The sequence below is a fragment of the Xiphias gladius genome, chromosome 23 (assembly GCF_016859285.1).
Source record: "Xiphias gladius isolate SHS-SW01 ecotype Sanya breed wild chromosome 23, ASM1685928v1, whole genome shotgun sequence".
Classification (NCBI taxonomy): Eukaryota; Metazoa; Chordata; class Actinopteri; order Istiophoriformes; family Xiphiidae; genus Xiphias; species Xiphias gladius.
This window is the reverse complement of record NC_053422.1, coordinates 30,244,432-30,247,882: the sequence shown is the minus strand read 5'-3', so window position 1 is coordinate 30,247,882 and position 3,451 is coordinate 30,244,432.

The window sequence follows — 3,451 nt, the reverse complement described above, 5'->3', positions numbered from 1 at the left end:
AACACCCAGCCCCCGCCCTCTAACCCATCCACTGTCACAATGCCATGACGAATGTTTGCAGAAATAGCCTTTCTTTCTCTTTTATTTTGATCCCTCCCACAGATTGCTCATGTTGTGGCACCCTTTTTCCATGTTAGCTGCACATCCACAATGAATATTAAACTTATATGAAAATAAATGCTTTTATTTTATATGATTAGTTTTTTCTAAAATTAAAACAATTAGTCCCAGCACTGTAATTTCTGAGCCTGAAATCCTGCATTTGACCTAGGGAGGATTAGCGAGTAAGATAGGTTTAGATTCTGCATGTGCGTGCATCTTTGCATGTGTGCAACATCTGCATGTTCATGTGTATCTGCTCTCATGATGGCATTAACATTCTACTCACAATCCTCTTAACGCAAGGATTAAAAAAAACTAAAATGAAGACGAGCAGATTTGTCTCCCTCTCTCTGTCTGTTTCCTTTTTATGTTGTCTTCTTTCTTTTTTTTTTTAGGTCAAGTTAAAAAGCAGAGAACATAAAGTAGAATCATCTGTTGGAAAGATTGACAGAAGCATAATATAAGTGTATGTTTTACTACTTTACACCATTCAGCCACAACATTAAAACCAGTAAATAGTTTTAATGTTGTGGCTGAATGGTGTGTGGATAAATATACATATATATGGTTAAATGTTTTTGATTCATGTCAATATTAATGTTTATTAATTGTTCCTCTTAGCTGCTGCAGCTGGGATCCAATGATATCACTAAATTCTATCTAATCTGCTCTTTGTCTCCTGAGGGACAATGGCTAATAGTAAAAACACATTCAGGGCTGATTTGATGTTTTGCAGTAACGCTGAGTCCTTTGACCTGTTTCTGTAACAGGACAGGGAAGATCCAGTGACTGACTGCTGCTCTTCACCAAACCTTCTCTGAGCTCTCAGTTGCAGCTGCCAAATGCAGTAAGGACACCTGGCAAAAAATCGCCAACTGTATGAATGCATAAGTTAATAGATTTATAATACCACTGTCCCATCATTAGGACAGAATGAGATCAGACTTTAATTACATTTTTGAATTCCGTTAAATTAATGTGTTGCTTAGATGTATTCCCATGGCAAATATGACAATTTTAGCCTTATTCTTTCATGGAGCAAATAAAAAATAAATATAAAAAACATAATTTAAAGTGGTAAGTATGCTTACTTTCATATCTTACTAGTACAACAAGAACAAGGCTTTAGTGCTTCAATCTATCTATGTTGTAGGATGACATCAGTAGACAAAAGCACATTGAAAAGGCTTTGACATTGTTTGCAGCCAACAGGGAAAAAATGTAATGAAGAAGACATGAGGGGGCCTCTTACACAGGAGTACACTCCTGCTGATGAGCTGGCCCTCTGCAATAATGAGGGTTGCCCCTTAATGGAAGGTTTGAAGGGGGTGTCTCATTAGACCCTGGTTGAAGTGGCAACTCTCATCAGGTCACATTTGTACAGGGTATGTGTCAGTGAGCCAATGTTAAATTAATGTGTTTTTAATAAAAAACAATTATGTAATATATAAATTATTGTGGGAGTAAGTAACATGTATTTAGTTTCTCCGATGTGACACACTGGCAACATACGGCTCAAGAAGCTGACACAGATAAGTCATTCCCTCTGACAAAAAAATTTTCAGAGAAAGCCAAAGGGGTTTGCCAGTCTCTGAACACTCTTGCCCTCCTAGTAGACCCTCTCACTAACCGCACACCAAGCTCCACTGGATCTTCTACACCATTTTCCAAGACAATTGATTGGTCAGTAGGCCGAGCTTCTATACACGTTGATCTGTTATCGCAAACAGATGTGCAGGATATGTTACCATGGCAATGTACCCCTGTAAGAAGTGAACCATCGTAACCCTGAAAACCCTAGGTTTAACCTGAAGTTACCTCCCTGACCCTAAATCCTGCTTCGTGGACAGGCATGTCTTGCATGTGTGCTCCTGTCTCCAAATGTCACACACACAACAATAAAGACCCAATTTCTCGTCCAGCCTTCAGGGAAACTTGTCTTGTGGAAAAAATAAACTTTGCTGTAACGAAATGTTAAAGAGTCAAGTTCAACTGAAATGACTTATGATTTTTTTTTCTTATTCAACCTGACTTATATTTCAATAAAACAATACAAAATTATTGTAATGTGTTTTGAGAAATATTGTTTTTGTATTTTATTGTATTTCTATTAATGTATTTATTATCATTTATATTGATATTTATTACTATGTATAATTCTGTTTGTAACCAGAGTTACATCCTCCCATACCTGCTATGCATATCCCTGTGCATGGTATTAACAGACTATATTTTTACAGGTCTATGTGCCTCCAGGGGTTAGACTCAGTTAGAGCAAAACTATATAAATTTTAAATTTACAAAAAGTAATTATTTTCTCTTAAAAACAAAAGTTAGATTTCCAAGCAATAAAAATAATGCATTAAGCCCACCATTACCTTCATTTTGGCCGCTGACTCCTACTTTTCTAAAATGGTTGGGTATGACTACTTTCCAGAGAGAATCCATCATTGATCTGTCCCCAACCAACAAAATGTGAGCAAAGGTAAAAACAAAGACATCAATGACACACTCCATAGCAGTGGTTGGGCATAGTGAGTCACTTCATAGTTTGCCAGCCACCATGAAAAACAGAAAAAGAACACAAAGGAAGGACAACAAACATGTTGGGGGAAATGGAAGAGCCACCGCCAACCTGAGTGCTGAGCATTGCAATTAAGAAAGAGTAAGATGCCAAAATGTGTGCCAAAAATGCCACACCAGAAAGTAACAAACAGTGGGGCGAGAGAAAAATAACCCTGGGTCCAACAATAACAGGATGGAAAGAGGTGAAGCAACAGCTGGATTTCTGTGTTGGAAATCCATGAATACAATCTCTATGGGGCGTGTGGCTGTGATGTTCACAATTGGTGCGGTTTTCTCTGACAAAACTTTATGTCGTTTGCAGGTTTTGACTTTATCCTCCACCTCAGCAAAAATTTTGGGCCAGTAGAACCATGGACAAGGTCTAAGGCTCGATCCACATCCACTCGGCCTATGTCAGCTGGGAGTGTGTTTCTGTGTCCTCTTGTCACTTTCCATACAAAACACGAAACTAAAACTTAAGAAGTCGGTTCCACTCCCTTAACAGGGAGTTCATCTCCATCTGATTGAGAACTTCTCAAATAAAATAAATAAATAAAATAAAATGAGAAAAAAACAGAATAAAAATACTTACGCAGTGCAACTATAGACACAGATATGACAGTGCAAACAAAAACAACGTAGCTGTCAGTGACGGGTTGAAAGGTAAAATTTGTATTAATATTGAAAATTATGGCCACAATACTGATAGTAATAGCAGAAGCAAAACAGATGGAATGAAGATACTGCACCCTCTGCAGATATTGCACTCAGTGTAGATATTAAA